At 38.9% G+C, this 11,512-nt stretch overlaps 3 long non-coding RNA genes across 3 annotated transcripts; 1 reads left to right on the forward strand and 2 right to left on the reverse strand.

Annotated features, from left to right (window-relative positions):
- The first annotated feature begins 268 nt into the window (after window positions 1–268).
- LOC144023998 (uncharacterized) lies at window positions 269–2,502 on the forward strand. Its single transcript, XR_013284654.1, has 4 exons — window positions 269–1,024; window positions 1,727–1,970; window positions 2,071–2,254; window positions 2,355–2,502. It is a non-coding gene; the product is annotated as an uncharacterized LOC144023998 (long non-coding RNA).
- Window positions 2,503–2,754: 252 nt separating this feature from the next.
- LOC144023979 (uncharacterized) lies at window positions 2,755–4,363 on the reverse strand. The gene is made up of 3 exons (XR_013284649.1): window positions 4,199–4,363; window positions 3,928–3,995; window positions 2,755–3,445 (listed from the first exon to the last, which is right to left on the reverse strand). It is a non-coding gene; the product is annotated as an uncharacterized LOC144023979 (long non-coding RNA).
- A 3,459-nt stretch (window positions 4,364–7,822) lies between these two features.
- Window positions 7,823–11,188, reverse strand: LOC144024531 (uncharacterized). Its single transcript, XR_013284795.1, has 3 exons — window positions 10,770–11,188; window positions 9,823–10,066; window positions 7,823–9,722 (listed from the first exon to the last, which is right to left on the reverse strand). It is a non-coding gene; the product is annotated as an uncharacterized LOC144024531 (long non-coding RNA).
- Between the last annotated feature and the right edge of the window lie 324 nt (window positions 11,189–11,512).

Here is an 11,512-nt window from a genome sequence, read left to right on the forward strand (position 1 = left end):
GCTGACAGCTTTCGCGCATGCGGAATGAGAAATCGAGTTGTGTTACTTCCGAGAGGTTTCAGTCAAGCAGCGTATCTGACAACGCGCATAAGGCTTGCTTGGCTAGCAGTCAGTGGCTTTGCATCCCCGAAATAGAGGGCCGGCAAATACCAGATTTCATGCCCGAGGAGGCTCCAGCGTTCTCTGCCGTGCTCCGCGGTCCTCCGGTCCGCTCCAGGAATGCTCCAGCAAGAATATAATTTCAAGTGGTCGTCCTACTTGAAGTCATCATCACGAAAAAGGGGAAGAATTTCGTCCCTCACTTTCAAGAAACGACGTACGAGAAACATCAGGGGCTAGTTGCAGCTACAGGTGAGCAAACTTTATTGTTGGTTGAAACCTCTTGTGGCTCTTCTGCGATGTAATTTTTTCCTTTTCCCGGGTAGAGCCCACATATTGGGCACGAGCCAGTTCCAAATACTGTAAATTCCAACAAATTGGCAAATTGTGATTTTGTCATTTCACACACCACGGAGCTGGTTACATTAAAGGTACACTCAGTATTATACAGTGGCATCTAGTGGTGAAACAATAAATCATTCGGGAAAAAAAAACAATTGTTTGTGTTAGTAGTATGTAAAAAGATATGTTGTATCGCATAAACGTACTTTTTTTAAATATAACGGTTAGTCTAGAAATCGCAAATTATCTTACATGTCCGAGCCGCGGCTTCTAGTGTCCGCCATGTTTCGCCGCCATCTTTCTGCTACGGGTGCCGTCAAACACAAATTTCAGCGCTCCATTTCTTAACGCGTTTTTGGAACGCACTTCCGGTTTGTATGGCGACCGCATTTCCACGAAGAAGAAGACTTTCCGGTCCCCGAAGAGAGCATTATCAAGCATCACACTTACTTTGGGAATTTATTTTATTTCAGCGCGACAAAACAAGAGTTTATATTGTAGCCGCATTTGCCAGATGGAGAGAAATGAGGAACAGACTAGGTTTGGGACGTGCCGGTGCCTTCGACTGCTTTCTACTTGACCGGTAAGTAAGAGTACATTTGTGTTTACGTTTTGAGAGCGAGAGAAAAAGTATACACTGTACTAATTAATACGATGTTCGTACCTTTGTTTTACGATCACTGTAGCTGTTGATTAGCAACTCCGCACCACTCGAACGATTTCGTTATGTAGCTACTTGCTTTGAAAAAAAAAAAGATTCCCGCTGGCACGTTATATTTAGAGTAAATGCGCAAGTTATTGTGTAATGTAATGTAACTGTGATTTCGGAGGTATATTTGCCCATAACTTCAATGGAGAATCTAAAGCATACTGTATTAGTGGAGGAGTTGAAAATTATTTTCGTTGTGGTTGGTGAAAATAGTGTTCTCGAAATTAATTTTCGGCAGGGAATAACTTTCTGGACTTAAATGCTGGCTGTACCGTAAGCACTGCTAGAGTCTGAACTCTCTCACTCAAGTGTGTACTGGTCCATTGTGTAATTGGGTGCACAAGAATTTACAGGCTGCCACGTTTTCCACGGAAATTCGACAAGCAAGCAGCCTTTGCATATTCTATGCAGTATGCAGTCAAGTTACTTTTATCTAGCTAATACAATGTTTTGGGCCCAAAAACTAAAGATCTTACCTCTATTTTGGGGGCTTTGTTGGAAAGTTGGTGACATATAGTAGTATCATAAATTATTCTATTTTATTTTATAATTGTGTTTTTGTTTGTGTCACACTAGATCAACAGCCAAACTTGAGGGGTTCCAGAACCATATTCTGATGTATACAAGCATTCATGCACCGTTTAAATACATCACCGACCTGCAAGAAAAAAAAATATCAAGGGGAGAGTCAGCAGCCAAATTGGAATGCCCCGAATGAGGACACTTGAATGGAGGACCCCAGAAGGCTTCGGTGTTGTACCACCAGTATCTCCACCTACCATATCTGAGCTGCAACAAACTGAAGTCAGCCGACGTCTTGGTATGTCATTTACATATGGACGGCATTGCACACTACATGAACTTTTTGTGTGAAGCAATACGGAATGGTCACATGTACAAGCACCACTTGTTTTACACAGGACCTGCTGACCAGGTGTCTGAAGCCATGGAGTGACTCCTCCCTCACTTTCCTCAGCAGCCAAATTGGAATGTCCCAAATGAGGACACTTGAATGCAGGACCCCAGAAGGCTTCGGTGTTGTACCACCAGTATCTCCACCTACCATATCTGAGCTGCAACAAACTGAAGTCAGCCGACGTCTTGGTATGTCATTTACATATGGACGGCATTGCACACTACATTAACTTTTTGTGTGAAGCAATACGGAATGGTCACATGTACAAGCACCACTTGTTTTACACAGGACCTGCTGACCAGGTGTCTGAAGCCATGGAGTGACTCTTCCCTCACTTTCCTCAGCAAGCCTTTGAAGAATATGATATCATCGTTGGTGGGAACATGCCCTCACTCCATAACATGTACTTGTGCAGTCAAGGAGCATGTCAAACTTAATAAAACCAGCAAACATTGAAGTGACTTCATTTTTACTGCAGTCTGTTCACACAATCAATGGACAATCCTTCCTTGATTTTGCCCCAATAACATCATAGAGTAGGCGAAAAGTAGTGTTACAGATCATACTATGTGTTCGGGAGAGTTTGAGGAATGTTGCAATGTTAATGGGGGACAATGTCAGCACACACACACACACACACACACACACACAAAAAAAACCCATCATGGTATTGAGTTAATCAGATATTTTAGCTGTGTACAACACATACCTGCTCTGTAACACTACCTTTGGCCCAAACCTGTATGTCTATTTTCCATATTTTGAAATGCACAGCGTATTGGTAAATTTCTGGATCAACTGCAATTCATGTCGCTCATTATATTATAACAGCATTTTTTTTTTTTTTAGTTAATATGTTCATTTCATGTAGACTTTTATTTTACTTTATTTTATTTATTCATTTTCATGTACTGTACCTTACATTCATTGGCCAATGAAGAATTGCTTGTCATTGCAAGCATTTATAATAATTCTCCAGGCTTTTGATGTTTTACATTTCTAGTCATGTAAAATAGTGTTAGGTTAGGTGTCGAATGAACACTGCATGTTGACGCCAAAGGAAATAGTATTTTTTAGTTATTCAAAATGTACAAATTAACACACAACAACAATATACAAGTTATACAAACTACAGCAAGTGTCAGACATGGACTAATTATATGCCAGGTAAAAAACCTTTGTATTGTCCTCGAGGATCTGGGAAAGTGTCACTTATTTGCCACAAGTCACCAAGGTGCTGCAGTCTGGGATCCAGGTACAGGAAAATCATGGTGGTGCTGATGTGTCAGCAATGTGTCAAAAAGTATTTCTTGGTGTCAGTCTATCAGCTGGACTTGGATATCTTCATGTTCCTCCATGGTCATTTCCTGTACGAGTCTCTGCAAGAAGGTAACAATTGTATGTCAGATGAGGTACCAAACAATGAACTGAAAGTCACTGAGCCAATGAAGTACATTATTATATGAGCAAGACTATTTGTGAAAGCCATGTAAATTCCTGCACATCGAAGTACAAGGAAGCTGTTGTATCTTCAATCAAAACTAATTAAGTTGCTTAGTGATATTTATTAGGTAAAATTGTTCAACATGGTGACAAATCGATATCTGAGTAAAGGGTTTCAAATGTTTTTGTAAGCAGCACTTTTCTGAGTGGTTAGTAGCAACAAGACACGGGGGGGTTTACGAGTCTGAGTTGCATCTGTGTAGTTCAGTTAACACCATTATTTTTGTACGATATACTAAACATATCAGCAAACGATGTAATCTAAATACCACATATTCCAAGCAAAGGTATGTTTTGAGCCATTCACATGCACGCTCGAATGGAATTATTTTTCCATGATGACATAATTGTACGTTACGAGACACCGCGTTCACTTCCGCGTTCTCTTCCTCGTCTCCCTCGCCCTCTTTGAGATGGTCCACATGTCTATAAAACATATAACATAACTGTGTGTTCTCTGTTGCATAGTTTAGTTGCACTAACAAATATGAACATAGATAGCCATTATCATTAGCTGACGTACAGTATTTCCTAACAATGCCGACAAAAATATTAATTCTGAAATTAAATGACTAAATCACAAATATTAGGGGTCTGTACAGTATGTCTAACAAATGCAATTCACTTACGTCATCACTCGAGGGATACCAGAAGTTGTTTGCGTTCTGTTCCGGTGAAATTGGTGGTAGGCTGTTGAAGTAGGGTCTCTCTGAGACGCCGTAGTTCGTGTGCTTAAAATCATTGCATTATCTTGTTTGACCGATAGATGGCGGTCGTGAGCTACACACTGGGGCTTTAAAGTGTGTGCCTATCAACCTGCGTCAGTCCTGAATATTTCCGCTTTAATTTTATACCTACACAGCGGTATAAAATAATAATTAAATATTTAATATTGAAATTAATAATAAAAATACCCCAGGCACTTCAGCATGCCCACTCGAAAAAGTCACTGCTTGCCACTGCTATTCAGCCGCCTGCCTGCCTGTCAATATATCTTGCTAGCTTGAAAACACATAGCTCGCTTGTATGGTTTTGTTTTGTTTTTTTGTTTGGTTTTTTTGGGGTTGTTTTTGATATTGTTGCTGTACCAGAACAATGTGCAATTACACATCCACTACAGTTGATGGGAGTGGCAATCTCATTGTCAGAGTGTGCATCTATAACATGAGGGTTCATTGGTGGTGAATGGAACACTCTTAATAGGATGAGAAAGCAGAATGGAGAAGGATTTCTCCTGGAACAACACTGTTTACTCGTTACACATGCAGCTATAGCGACAACACGTCCTGACAACTTGTCAGCAGGCTAACACTAACCAATCAGGAGCTAATGTACTTTAGGTAAATGCAAGTGAATGAGAACAGCAGATTCAATACGTCAATTTATCTTTTTTTTCCTTATATATATATATATATATATATATATATATATATATATATATATATATATATATATATTTAAAAAAAAATAGGGCTGTCAAAGTTAAAGCATTAATAGATTAATTAATCACAGAAAATTGTCGCATTAATCACGTATTAACGGATATTAATCGCACTATTTTTTTCGACCGAACTTGAGCCTTGAATGTAACCGTGGATGGTTACATTGAAGGCTGCGCAGGTCAGTGATTAGGTCAATGTACGGCATTTCCTATGACTGTTGATCCAAAATGAGCGGGGTGACTTCAGTTGGTGTGCTCTGTGGTAAATTGCACTTTAAAAAACACCCTGACGTGACTTTAGATAAAACAAAAGTAATTTGTGTTTAATTAATTAATAATTGCTGAATTGCACCCAATATATATGATGCTGTTACGTTTCGAGCAATACACGCATGCATCCAATTGCGTACATGCATTTAATCAATGTTTGCAAATGACATTCAGATAATAAAATGCGTTAATGTCAAAATATTACGGTATTTGGTATTTATTTTATATGGACTATATACACAATTCACTTCCGCATTCACCGGACAAGCGCACCCGCCCTTCCGGTGCAGGGAGACTTCAGCGGAACGCACTGTTAAAGGGATGGAAAACTCCAATCCTAAATCCTTAGCCCACTCAAAAAGAACAGGGGCCGCTCCTTGCTTTAACACTATGTCTATCAGAATTTAAAAACTACTAATTAGATCACCCAGAATCGTAATTTTGACGGCTTAAGCTCTGGCAATGACGCAATTGCTTAAAATGATTACTACACGGAATTACAAGCCGTTTGAGTAGCAAGGAAAGCTTTTTTTTTTTTTTTTTTTAATGTAAATTGCGTATTGTAGCTTCTCTACGGGTCCACAAAATATCCTACGCCCCCCTCTCCAGTCAGAGGGTGTATAGGTAAGGTGTTGAATCTTCAGATGGAACCTGCCGGCGAACTGTTCATTACATCAAAGATTTTTATTGTTCCATTTCTATTTATTTATTTTTCTTTTTTATTTTAATGATACGTTATTAGATAAGAATAGTTTATTAGTATATTAATATGATAGAATAGGGAGGAGGACTAGATCAATTATTGCTCTTCTTCCTACTCCTTTTGAACATGTAATTTATGACATTAAAACTCATTCACTGCCAGTCATTATAGAAAATTTTTACATTTCCAATACTCACGTGATATTACATTCAATAATTATATATATACCGAATCTACCAAATAACAGAATAGACTCCCTACTTTTTGTCCCGTCCCGTTCTTTTATAATTGACAGCAGAAAAATGTAGGTTTGCCAAAATACAGCCATTTCTCCCATGGACTCTGAAACTGTGTTTATTTCCTATAAAATGGGGCAATGATGTCATCTACCGGTGGTTGGGCATCAGTAAAGTTGTTTCCAAGTTTGATATTTACAGTGGAGCATGCTCAGATTCGCCCCCATTTAGCACCGCTCTAAAAAATACAATTGACAAGTATACTTGTCAAAGGCAGTGAATGAGTTAATGTTTTTTCTACTGTGCTGTGTTTCTAGGCAAAACTACAATTACTATATGACATTCAAACAGGCAGCAACGTATAACGTGATATATTGCTTATGTTTTAATTTCATTTCTTTGTTTCTAAAGTATAAAAAGAACATCCCACATTGCCAACACCCAACTAAACTATGGTAAATATTAACTTCTTCTATTAGCATGCAGGGACCTTTATGTAATGAGTATACTTTGCATGATCAAATTATCATCCCTGAATTTAAAATATCTACAACCACTCTGTCAGCCACTCTCACTTATCACCTCCTGCATTGATTTTTGTTTCAAATACAACCGGTCACTTATACTGCCATTTACATAATGGCCAATGAGAAAAATTTGCGCGTTGGATTGTAATTCATAGCTCCACTCTGAGTGCTCACCACCGCTAATACTTCAGATAGCTTCCTCACATTTACATTTCAATCAGTGATTATAGCCTCTCCGCCTCTTATCCAGCTCAAAGTAAATACAGGACTCAACTATGTAGGACTAAAATGCATTCTCACTGGAAACTGGAGAGAGCCACATGAATATTCTGCCTGGGACATATTTGCTGCTAGTGTATCCTCTAATAGGCGCTTGCTTTTTTATTTTCCTGTACAAGCTATTCTGTGACTCTGCCAAGGGCCTTATACGTGTGCTGAAAATGTTCCAGGTGAAAGTTTCCTACTGATGGTATGTCACTTGTTAATAGCACACGCACACACTATTTACAGATGTCCGGATAATTTTGCGAATTGACAAACAATTATGTTAACCCAGTGCCTCTCCCACTGGCTGCATGTCTCTAACATTAGCGAGCGGAAAATAAAACTGCAACACGCAGGCCACTTCCTGGAAGCTTTTATACAACACAGCTGCAGTGATTAAATATACTGTGCAAAAGGTCAAAATGTGGAAAGTGTGTCTATTGTGTTTACTGCAGCTGTGAAACTTTGCATATGTGGGTTAAAAAAAAAAAAAAGACTGGTGAAAAATGTTGGGCTTGTAGCATACAGCTTCACATGGATCAGTAACTTTATTTGTAACAAGTTAACAACTAAAAAAATATGAATCATTGAAACAAATAATAAAACCAGTGGTAAACATAGCAAATAAATAAATTAGGCAATTCGTACTTTAAAGCCCCAGTGTGTAGCTCACGACCGCCATCTATCGGTCAAACAAGATAATGCAATGATTTTAAGCACACGAACTACGGCGTCCCAGAGAGACCCTACTTCAACAGCCTACCACCAATTTCACCGGAACAGAACGCAAACAACTTCTGGTATCCCTCGAGTGATGACGTAAGTGAATTGCATTTGTTAGACATACTGTACAGATCCCTAATAATTGTGATTTAGTCATTTAATTTCAGAATTAATATTTTTGTCGGCATTGTTTGGAAATACTGTACGTCAGCTAATGATAATGGCTATCTATGTTCATATTTGTTAGTGTAACTAAACCATGCAACAGAGAACACACACTTATGTTATACGTTTTATAGACATGTGGACCATCTCAAAGGGGGCGAGAGAGACGACGAGGAAGAGAACGCGGTGCCTCGTAACGTACAATTATGTCATCATGGAAAAATAATTCCATTCGAGCATGCATGTGAATGGCTCAAAACATACCTTTGCTTGGAATATGTGGTATTTAGATTACATAGTTTGCTGATATGTTTAGTATATCGTGCAAAAATAATGGTGTTAACTGAACGACACATCTGCAACTCAGACTCGTAACCCCCCCGTGTCTTGTTGCTACTAACCACTCAGAAAAGTGCTGCTTACAAAAACATTTGAAACCCTTTACTCAGATATCGATTTGTCACCATGTTGAACAATTTTACCTAATAAATATCACTAAGCAACTTAATTAGTTTTGATTGAAGATACAACAGCTTCCTTGTACTTCGATGTGCAGGAATTTACATGGCTTTCACAAATAGTCTTGCTCATGTAATAATGTACTTCATTGGCTCAGTGACTTTCAGTTCATTGTTTGGTACCTCATCTGACATACAATTGTTACCTTCTTGCAGAGACTCGTACAGGAAATGACCATGGAGGAACATGAAGATATCCAAGTCCAGCTGATAGACTGACACCAAGAAATACTTTTTGACACATCAGCACCACCATGATTTCCTGTACCTGGATCCCACATCAGCACCACCATGATTTCCTGTACCTGGATCCCACATCAGCACCACCATGATTTCCTGTACCTGGATCCCAGACTGCAGCACCTTGGTGGACTTGTAGCAAATAAGTGACACTTTCCCAGATCCTTGAGGACAATACAAAGGTTTTTTACCTGGCATATAATTAGTCCATGTCTGACACTTGTTGTTGTAGTTTGTATAACTTGTATATTGTTGTTGTGTGTTAATTTGTACATTTTGAATAACTAAAAAAATACTATTTCCTTTGGCGTCAACATGCAGTGTTCATTCGACACCTAACCTAACACTATTTTACATGACCAGAAATGTAAAACATCAAAAGCCTGGAGAATTATTATAAATGCTTGCAATGACAAGGAATTCTTCATTGGCCAATGAATGTAAGGTACAGTACATGAAAATGAATGAATAAAATAAAGTAAAATAAAAGTCTACATGAAATGAACATATTAACTAAAAAAAAAAAAAAATGCTGTTAGAATATAATGAGCTACATGAATTGCAGTTGTTCCAGAATTTTACCAATACGCTGTGCATTTCAAAATATGGAAAATAGACATACAGGTTTGGGCCAAAAGTAGTGTTACAGAGCAGGTATGTGTTGTACACAGCTAAAATATCTGATTAACTCAATACCATGATGGTTTTTTTTGTGTGTGTGTGTGTGTGTGTGTGCTGACATTGCCCCCCATTAACATTGCAACATTCCTCAAACTCTCCCGAACACAGTATGATCTGTAACACTACTTTTCGCCTACTCTATGATGTTATTGGGGCAAAATTAAGGAAGGCTTGTCCATTGATTGTGTGAACAGACTGCAGTAAAAATGAAGTCACTTCAATGTTTGCTGGTTTTATTAAGTTTGACATGCTCCTTGACTGCACAAGTACATGTTATGGAGTGAGGGCATGTTCCCACCAACGATGATATCATATTCTTCAAAGGCTTGCTGAGGAAAGTGAGGGAGGAGTCACTCCATGGCTTCAGACACCTGGTCAGCAGGTCCTGTGTAAAACAAGTGGTGCTTGTACATGTGACCATTCCGTATTGCTTCACACAAAAAGTTCATGTAGTGTGCAATGCCGTCCATATGTAAATGACATACCAAGACGTCGGCTGACTTCAGTTTGTTGCAGCTCAGATATGGTAGGTGGAGATACTGGTGGTACAACACCGAAGCCTTCTGGGGTCCTCCATTCAAGTGTCCTCATTCGGGGCATTCCAATATGGCTGCTGACTCTCCCCTTGATATTTTTTTTTCTTGCAGGTCGGTGATGTATTTAAACGGTGCATGAATGCTTGTATACATCAGAATATGGTTCTGGAACCCCTCAAGTTTGGCTGTTGATCTAGTGTGACACAAACAAAAACACAATTATAAAATAAAATAGAATAATTGATGATACTACTATATGTCACCAACTTTCCAACAAAGCCCCCAAAATAGAGGTAAGATCTTTAGTTTTTGGGCCCAAAACATTGTATTAGCTAGATAAAAGTAACTTGACTGCATACTGCATAGAATATGCAAAGGCTGCTTGCTTGTCGAATTTCCGTGGAAAACGTGGCAGCCTGTAAATTCTTGTGCACCCAATTACACAATGGACCAGTACACACTTGAGTGAGAGAGTTCAGACTCTAGCAGTGCTTACGGTACAGCCAGCATTTAAGTCCAGAAAGTTATTCCCTGCCGAAAATTAATTTCGAGAACCCTATTTTCACCAACCACAACGAAAATAATTTTCAACTCCTCCACTAATACAGTATGCTTTAGATTCTCTATTGAAGTTATGGGCAAATATACCTCCGAAATCACAGTTACATTACATTACACAATAACTTGCGCATTTACTCTAAATATAACGTGCCAGCGGGAATCTTTTTTTTTTTTCAAAGCAAGTAGCTACATAACGAAATCGTTCGAGTGGTGCGGAGTTGCTAATCAACAGATACAGTGATCGTAAAACAAAGGTACGAACATCGTATTAATTAGTACGGAGTATACTTTTTCTCTCGCTCTCAAAACGTAAACACAAATGTACTCTTACTTACCGGTCAAGTAGAAAGCAGTCGAAGGCACCGGCACGTCCCAAACCTAGTCTGTTCCTCATTTCTCTCCATCTGGCAAATGCGGCTACAATATAAACTCTTGTTTTGTCGCGCTGAAATAAAATAAATTCCCAAAGTAAGTGTGATGCTTGATAATGCTCTCTTCGGGGACCGGAAACTCTTCTTCTTCGTGGACATGCGGTCGCCATACAAACCGGAAGTGCGTTCCAAAAACGCGTTAAGAAATGGAGCGCTGAAATTTGTCTTTGACGGCACCCGTAGCAGAAAGATGGCGGCGAAACATGGCAGACACTAGCAGGCGAGGCGCGGACATGTAAGATAATTTGAGATTTCTAGACTAACCGTTATATTTTAAAAAAGTACGTTTATGCGATACAACATATCTTTTTACATACTACTAACACAAACAATTGTTTTTTTTTTCCGAATGATTTATTATTTCACCACTAGATGCCACTGTATAATACTGAGTGTACCTTTAAAATAATTATAATAACTTTTAAAGAGTACATATACTGTACGGGTGACACAGTCGATGACTGTTGATCGCACATCCACCGTGCAGTTAAGAGGTCAAGTTCGAATCCGGGTTCTGGCCTTCCTATGTACTCTTCTCCAGGTCCTCGGATTTCCTCCCACATTCCCAAATAATTATCTTCCCAAATAATGATCTTCTAAAATTCTCCATAGGTGAATTTTGTTGTTTGTGAATAGTTGTTTGTCTA

The sequence above is a fragment of the Festucalex cinctus genome, chromosome 8 (genome assembly GCF_051991245.1).
Source record: "Festucalex cinctus isolate MCC-2025b chromosome 8, RoL_Fcin_1.0, whole genome shotgun sequence".
NCBI classification, from domain to species: Eukaryota; Metazoa; Chordata; class Actinopteri; order Syngnathiformes; family Syngnathidae; genus Festucalex; species Festucalex cinctus.